This window comes from Silene latifolia, chromosome Y, assembly GCF_048544455.1.
Source record: "Silene latifolia isolate original U9 population chromosome Y, ASM4854445v1, whole genome shotgun sequence".
Lineage (NCBI taxonomy): Eukaryota > Viridiplantae > Streptophyta > Magnoliopsida > Caryophyllales > Caryophyllaceae > Silene > Silene latifolia.
In genome coordinates, this window is record NC_133538.1 from 357780287 (window position 1) to 357788735 (window position 8449).

Below are 8449 nucleotides of genomic sequence, written 5' to 3' on the forward strand. Positions count from 1 at the left end.
CTTGACTTAGTGCCAATATCCTCTTGGATCTATCTCTATGGATCCGGATACTTAATATGCGTTGTGCTTCTCCTAAATCCTTCATTTGGAAGTGGTTACCTAACCACTTCTTAACAGAAGACAACATTGGAATATCATTTCCAATGAGTAGTATGTCATCGACATACAAGATTAGGAACACAACATTGCTCCCACTGAATTTCATGTATAAACATGGTTCCTCAACACTTCGAGTGAAACCATTCTCTTTTATCACATGATTAAATCGATGATTCCAACTTCTAGATGCTTGCTTAAGACCATAAATGGATCTCTTTAGCTTGCACACTTTGTTAGGATTTTTAGAATCAACAAAACCTTCGGGTTGTATCATGTATACCTCCTCTTCTAAATGCCCATTTAGAATAGCGGTTTTGACATCCATTTGCCATATTTCATAATCATGAAATGCGGCAATCGCTAACAAAATCCGTATGGATCTTAGCATGGCTACGGGGGCGAAGGTCTCATCATAATGGCGACCTTGGACTTGGGTAAATCCTTTTGCAACTAGCCTAGCTTTGTAGACATCGTCATGTCCTTCTATGCCATTCTTGACTTTGAATATCCATTTGCATTGAAGAGGTCTTGCCCCTTTAGGCAAATATACCAAGTCCCAAACTTGGTTTTCATGCATAGAATCCATTTCGGACTTCATGGCTTCAAGCCATAAGGAGGAATTTGGACTAGAGATTGCGGTCTTGTAGGTAGCGGGCTCGTCACTTTCTATAAGCAACACATCAAGTGTTCCATCTTCTTCGATAAGTCCCACATATCGATCGGGATGACGAGAAACACGGCCCGTTCTTCTAAGAGGAGGAGGAATAACCGTATTAGACAACGAAGGAACTTCTTCTTGCGTCTCTGGCTCGGTTTGTGGCTCTTGAACTTCAAGTTCAAAATTTCTCCCACTCTGTCTCTTAGAAATAAATTCTCTTTCTAAGAAGACAGCCTCGCAAGACACAAACACTTTGTTATCTTGAGGTTTGTAGAAGTAGTATCCTCGAGAAGTCGAGGGGTAACCTACAAAGATGCATTTTTCGGATCTTGGGGCAAGCTTGTTGTCGTTCTTAGTGTTGACGTAAGCATCACATCCCCAAATCTTCATATAGGATATTGGGGATCCTTCCCGTCCACATCTCACATGGAGTCTTTTCGGTGGACTTTGTGGGACTATTGTTCAAAGATCGAATTGCGGTTTGAATCGCAAATCCCCAAAACGAGTTCGGTAACTCGGTTTGACTCATCATGGATCGAACCATATCAAGTAGGATTCGATTCCTCCTTTCGGCAACACAATTGAGTTGTGGTGTTCCGGGTGGAGTAAGTTGTGATATGATACCACAACCTTTCAAGTGTGAATCAAATTCAAGGCTAAGATATTCTCCACCACGATCGGATCGTAGTGCCTTAATCCTTTTGTTCAATTGGTTCTCTACTTCGTTTTGAAATTCTTTGAATTTCTCAAACGCTTCACTTTTATGCTTCATTAAATAGACATACCCGTGTCTACTCAAGTCGTCGATGAAGGTTATAAAGTAGTCATAATTACCACGAGCGGTGATACTCATTGGTCCACATACATCGGTGTGTATGAGTCCCAATAGTTCACTAGCTCGTGTCCCTTTACCACTAAAAGGATTACGAGTCATTTTGCCAAGTAGGCAATATTCGCATGTACCATATGATTGATAATCAAATGGTGTAATCACATTAGTCGAAATTAATCTTTTGATGCGATTCTCGTTTATGTGACCTAATCGACAATGCCAAATGAACGCTTCACTTGGGTCACTTGATTTGAGTTTCTTTGATTGAATGTTATAGATATCATTAGTCGGATTTGAGGTCTCTAAAATGTAAATGCCATTGATAAAAGAAGCTTGGCCTATAACCAAATCATTCCTTGAAATCGTACAACGATTGTTCTTAATGGCAAAACAAAAACCGTCCATGTCTAGCATGGCGATTGAAATAATGTTTTTAGAGAGCGTAGGCACATAAAAACAATTATCTAAATACAACTCAAATCCGTTAGGCAAAGCTAAAACATCAGTTCCTTTGGATTCGGCCGCTACCCGAGCTCCATTTCCAAGGCGTAGATCCACATCTCCTTTGCTAAGCCTCATCACGTCTCTTAAACCCTGTAAATGATTAAAAAGGTGAGAACCACAACCGGTATCTAGTACCCATGTCGTAGTGGAAGTATAATTTATATCAATAACATAAATTTCCTTAGGAATTTTACCTTTTGGAGTGATGATTCCTTTCCTTATATTTCGCAAATATACGGGACAATTCCTAAGCCAATGTCCCATGCCATAGCAATAATGGCACTCATCATTAACTTGCTTGAAGTTTTTGATTTTCTTTCCCTTATTCTTGAACTTTTTGCCCTTTGAAGCAAGAGCTTGATTGCTTGAGCTCCCACTAGCTTTGGCATCTTTATCTTCCAGAGACAAAGATCCTACAAATTGTATGAGGTAGTCTTCCTCAGACGGGCTCACACGAGATCTAGTAGTAGTAGGTGGTTTAGAAGAAGTGATGAAGTTAAGGTTTCCATCCGAACCTATCCCAAAATGAAGTTCTCTAGAAGTGTCGAAATCATTGTTGGAGCAAACATCGTCAAAAACATTGTGGTATGACTCAATAGTTATCGGTGCGGTAGCGTCTGATGGATTCATTGTAATGCACTACAAGTATGGAGGAAAGGAAATATTAACATTTGTCTTTTAAATCATACTTGTAAATAAATTAACAAGATATGAACATTTATATAGTGACCTCTACCCAACTATAATAAATGATTCCAAGACCCAAATTCATATCGACTTAGGCACGGTAGGGCCGATTCATCCTTTATCAATATAACTCAGTGGATTAACGTTTAATCGATTCTACTTTTAGAACTCTTGGTCGATAAAATTACTCTAATGTTTATCTTTAGCCCGGAACACATGCGACTACGGTCACGAATACTTCCGTTGAGCTCAATCCAAATTTCGAATAAATGTGTCCATGATCCAAATCCACATCAACTCGGGCACGGTAGGGCCGATTCATCCCATATCAACATGAATTCGGTGGATAAGACATTTATCACCCACTACCCCTACGTGACAAGTTTTGTACCTCGGTAGGGCCGAGTGCACTCCCTCGCGAAATAGGTTTTCATGGTTTCTACTATTTGGTAAGGCTATGTCTCAATTGATTATTTTAGCGAGAGGTCATGTCAAATTATTATCTATCAGGTTTTAAGTGAACTAAAGCGGTGAACTACGATAATTGTAATTGACACGGTCGATAAACTCGATTAGATATGGATGCATGTTTTAGTTATGGCGATTTAGCGATGCATGTGAAATATAAATAAAATACAAAGCAGAAAAATAAATCCTAGTATGGCCTTCCTAAAATGGAAAAACTATTTAACTATTAAAAATTCGGAAACCAACTCCATTGGTCCCTTGAACTTCGGTTGTGGCACGCATCTCGAGGTAACACCGTCTTTATGTATCGCCATCTTGAAGAAATCCGTCTTTGGGAACTCCGAAATGAATAAAATTACATAATAAATTACATAATTTCCTATTATACATTTGTAACTAAAATAAAATAAATCTATTAAATTACAAAACGGTGATACGAGATCACAATAAAATTACAACCGAATCGATATTCCCATACATTTCGGGAAATACCAATTAAAAACTAAGGCCATACTAAGTAAAAATTACATAATTAAAAAATTACATAAATTAAAATTATGACAATCATAAAGAAAATGCAGCATTATAATATATATGAACTTGCCCAATTTTATGCTAAATCGCCTTTAATTAGCCAATATCGTATATTACTCTGTTTTTACGGATTTGCGTGATTTCAACATTTTATAATCACAAAATTACATAAATTCATATTTATGCATAAGTTAATTACCCTAACCTCTTAGGACTCAAAATTTAGTCTTCACTAATTGTTTGACCATAATTAACTCATACTTCTAAAATTTGTTCATTAATGGACTTAAAATTATAAAAATAAGCTATAAACTTCAAATAAATCACAAAAATTTCAAATAAATTCAAAATTTGAAATTTAAACTCATGAACATTCTGGAAAAAAACCATGACACTCATAGTTATCAAAAACTTAGGTTAAAAATTTTGAATTTTATCCGGAAAAACAATGTTGCGGTTTATCGGTTTTAACTAAAATAATCATAAAAACATGAGAAAAATTATATTCACCAACTTTTCAATTTTAGATCTGAAAAAGAAAATAAAATGCAACATTGGACGTTTTTCCTTAGTCATAGAGTATGTTTTATCAATATTTCACTAATAAAGTCACTTTTCATGCTATTTTTCTTCAAGAATCCATAAATCATGCAAAAAGACTTCACTATAGCCTATTATTTTACACACATCTTGTAAAATTGCATGTGACAACATAATAAATTTATATGACCAGATTCGAAATTTATCTCATATTAACATATTTTTCACCTAAATCCGAATTTAATAATGAAAAATCTATTTTTCGAGCATAAGAAGTCCAAAAATTATGAAAATTTACAGGTTATCTCAAAATAATATATGTGACAACATATCCAAAAATCACTGGAAAATTCGAAGTTTAGCTAATTTTAGTCCGAAAATGACATTTTTACTCATAAAATCATATTTTAATGCCATTATTGTATAATATGAACAATAAAAATCCGTAAATTAACCAAAATATCCTAAAAACATTTTAGGACCAGAAATTTTAACATGCATAAATTAATTTCGTGATATATCATAATAACACAAATTATACAAGTTTTATATGTTAATCTTTATAACTCGGAAAAACTTTTAACCGATTTGCATGCAAACAACCATGGCTCTTGATACCGATTGAAGGAAAAGTAGATCAATATACTTGACATATTCATATATGTTTAAATTTAATTTGTCATAAAATTAATTAATGATCTTATGCATGCAAACTATAATCAAAATAAGAGAAGAATCTTCCATCCTTACATTGGATTTTCGGTTTTTAGGGCACAAGAGAGATCTCCTTCTCTCTTGTTCTTGAGCTTTATTTTTGGATGAACAAAGACCCAAGTGTAGGATCTCTCCCAAGGAATTATACCCAAAGCACACTCTTAATTAAAATCAATATTATAAATACTAGTACAATATTAATTTTGTAAGAAAAATTGACCCAAAATAATTTTGGTTTTTGTCTCCTAAAACCGGGTAGGAGAAGGAGGAAGGAAGGAAAATATTTTTATCTCTCTAAAAATATTTTGATGAGATGAAATGAATGAATGAACAACCACAAAACATTTTGTGTATATGGTAAAAAAATAAGAGGAAAAACCAAGTGGTTTTTGCCTCTCTAAAACCGGGTAGAAGAAGGGGCAAAAGGGAGCCAATGCATGCTCTAGTTGCTCTTCACAATGAGTAATAGGTATGCATGGCTAGTTTAGTAGGTAATCATGGTGCTTACCACTAACTAAATCAACTTAATATTTGCCTAATCCTTCTTCATCTTTTCGGCACATTGGGATAATATGGACTCCATATTATCTTTGTCAAAATGTCAATTTTGTCTTATGTCACATGTCATATGTTTCATAAATTTGTTGTGCATTTTTAACATATTAAAAATCAACATATTATTAAAAATACATCACATACAAAAATCGTCTTAGTAATTCATAATTACTTGTACCAAAATATTTTACCAATTATAAATCACAACAATTTGTATTTATAATAATTCATTCAAATTTAATTGTTTCCTTAAACAATAATTTCATCTGAGTAATGATACAATTCGATTACTCAGACCGTATCTCATTTTAATCAATTTTAATGAGATACGTAAATATTACTTCCAAAATCGTCCGTCAATTTTAATTAAATTAATTGACTCGTAACGTTATACGATCAATTAATTGATCAATTAAGAGTGTTGCCCTATAGGTATGCCCTAGGGGATCAACTGATCACCATCGTCGCACGACAGTAATGTCAAACTCTAGTCAGCCAATCATTACCGATATATGTTGATCAGTTGACAGTAAATATTACTTCCCAGTTGTATTCTTTATAATGAGATTTAAATATGTGATCACCATGATCAACAGTTGTGACCGCATTATTGTCGGAGGACACATATTCCAACATTCCTCTCATCCTTCCGACTATAATGATCAACGATAAAACATGGTTCATGTAAACGGGGAGCTCTCATGGTCTTGTCAAGATTGAAAGTTATGCTCTCATCGCCCACTTCTAGAGTAAGCTCTCCATGTTTCACATCTATCACCGCACCCGCGGTGTGCAAGAAAGGTCTACCTAGAATGATTGGAATATTGGAGTCTTCTTCCATGTCAACAATGACAAAGTCCACCGAGATTAAAAATTTCCAAACTCTTACGGGAACATCTTCCCATATCCCTAGTGGTGTCTTCGTCGATCTATCGGCCATTTGGAGTGTGATGTTGGTACATTTAAGCTCTCCCATCCCTAACCTTTTACTCACCGAATACGGCATAACAATCACACTAGCCCCTAGATCACATAAGGCTTTGTTGATCGTGGTGTCGCCAATGGTACACGGTATTGAGAAGCTTCCCGGATCTTTAAGTTTCGGAGGTGAACTCCCTTGAAGGATTGCACTACTCACCTTAGTGAAGGCGATAGGTTCAAGCTTCCGGATCGACTTATTTTTCGTAAGGATGTCCTTCATGTACTTTGCATAGGCCGGCACGTGATTGATTAATTCCGTGAAAGGAATTGAGACTTTCAAATTCTTCACAATTTCCATAAATTTTCAAGTTGGTTATCAAATTTGGGCTTAGCTTGACGACTTGGAAAAGGAAGTCTAATCACAATGGGTTCCTTCTCCTTGGTCTTGTCTTCAATTTTCTTTGATAATTCTTCTTTTGATGGTTCACCATCTTTGGAGTTTTGCACAACTTCTTCTTTGTCACTAGCTTCCACAACTTCATCCTCAACTTGCTTCTTCGGTCCTTCATATCTCGTACCACTCCTCAAGTGAATGGCACAAACCGTTTCATTCCTTGGGGGATTACTTTGAGGTGGTAATTGCCCCTTTTGTCTTTGAGGACTTGAGGATGCTAGTTGAGTCAATTGGGTTTCCAACATTTTGGTGTGAGATAGGATGTTGTCGATGGTGATGTCCTTTGCTTGATTATCCTTTTGCATTTGAGTGAAAAACTCTTGTTGATTCTTTTGCATTTGGAGGACCGCTTTTTGAACATCAAAACCTTGGTCATTTTGTTGATTGTATGGAGTTTGATTTTTGTAACCTTGGTTTTGGTTGTAAAAGGGTCTTTGATTTTGGTTTCTCATAGGAGGTGGGGTGTATGTTGGTTGAGGGTTTTGAACATTTTGGCTTTTGTATGAGAGATTTGGGTGGAATTTGGTGTTTTCATTGTAATAATTGGAATAAGGGGTACCACTCTTGTATGCTTGAAAAGCATTCACTTGTTCATTTGTTCCCCTACATTCACTTTGGTCATGTCCCAAAGTTCCATAATTATCACATATCCCACTTGGGATTGATGAAGACGCCGTCATTGCATTAACATGTTGCTTTGGTGATTTTGAGGCTTTTTCAAGTCTAGCCATAGCTTTTTCGAATTTCAAATTGATGGTATCAATGCGAGCACTAAGTTGAGCACCCAATTGAGTAATAGAGTCCACTTCATGCTTTCCTCCTCTAGTAGCCTTGCGAGGTCTACTATATTGTGAATTATGGACCGCCATTTCCTCAATCTTGTTCCAAGTTTGATTATCGTCAACTTCGGTGAACATACCATTTGATCCCATGTTGAGAATGTTTCTTGAGTCTTCATAAAGACCATTCCAAAATTTTTGAACCAAGAACCATTCGCTAAGTCCATGATGAGGACATGAGCAACAAATTCCCTTGAACCGCTCCCAAGCTTCATACAAAGATTCTTTATCTCTTTTCTTAAAACCCGTACTTTGAGCTCTTAGCACGTTAGTCTTTTCCGGTGGGTAGAACTTTTTGTAGAAAGCCAGAGCCAATTTCTTCCAAGAGTCAATTCCGAGAGTAGCCTTATCAAGGCCTTTCAACCATTGTTTTGCGGTGCCAATTAGAGAAAAAGGGAAAAAGATCCATCGAATTTGGTCGTGAGTTACACCGGTTTGTGAAATCACATCACAATAGTCACAAAAAGTTTTCATGTGAGAGTGAGGGTCTTCACTAGGCATCCCCCCAAATTGGCTTCTTTCGACTAATTGGATAAATGCGGATTTGGTAATGAAGTTTCCGGTTAAGTATTGTGGTGTGGGAGTACCATTGGGTAGGTTCTCCTCGGTTGGTATGGAATGTGATGAAAATTTAGGCATTGTGG

At 36.1% G+C, this 8449-nt stretch overlaps 1 non-coding gene across 1 annotated transcript; it reads left to right on the forward strand.

Moving 5' to 3' along the window:
* The first annotated feature begins 7965 nt into the window (after window positions 1–7965).
* LOC141635188 (small nucleolar RNA R71) lies at window positions 7966–8072 on the forward strand. Its single transcript, XR_012539892.1, has one exon. It is a non-coding gene; the product is annotated as a small nucleolar RNA R71 (small nucleolar RNA).
* Window positions 8073–8449: the final 377 nt, after the last annotated feature.